The sequence below is a fragment of the Chaetura pelagica genome, unplaced genomic scaffold (genome assembly GCF_000747805.2).
Source record: "Chaetura pelagica isolate M959 unplaced genomic scaffold, ChaPel_1.0 scaffold542, whole genome shotgun sequence".
In the NCBI taxonomy this organism is placed as follows: Eukaryota; Metazoa; Chordata; class Aves; order Apodiformes; family Apodidae; genus Chaetura; species Chaetura pelagica.
In genome coordinates, this window is record NW_009952493.1 from 19,589 (window position 1) to 19,862 (window position 274).

The 274-nt window shown below is 65.0% G+C and overlaps 1 protein-coding gene across 1 annotated transcript in view; it reads left to right on the forward strand.

Annotated features, from left to right (window-relative positions):
- The window catches only part of CCDC43 (coiled-coil domain containing 43), a 6,929-nt gene that overhangs the window by 1,578 nt on the left and 5,077 nt on the right, over nucleotides 1-274 (forward strand). The gene's annotated exons all lie outside the window — the stretch shown is intronic.

Sequence of the window (274 nt, forward strand, 5' to 3'; positions counted from 1 at the left end):
TTCTCCCAGCCCTGCCAAGGCCACCCCTGCCTCGTGTCCCTCAGCACCATCTCCAGGGCTTGGAAACCCCTCCAGGGATGGGGACTCCCCCCCTGCCCTGGGCAGCCTGGGCCAGGCCCTGACAACCCTTGCCAGGGAGAAACTGTTCCCAAGGTCCAACCTCAGCCTCCCCTGGCACAACTTGAGGCCGGTTCCTCTGCTCCTGCCCCTTGTTCCTGAGGAGCAGAGCCCGACCACCCCTGGCTCCAACCTCCTCTCAGGCAGCTGCAGAAAT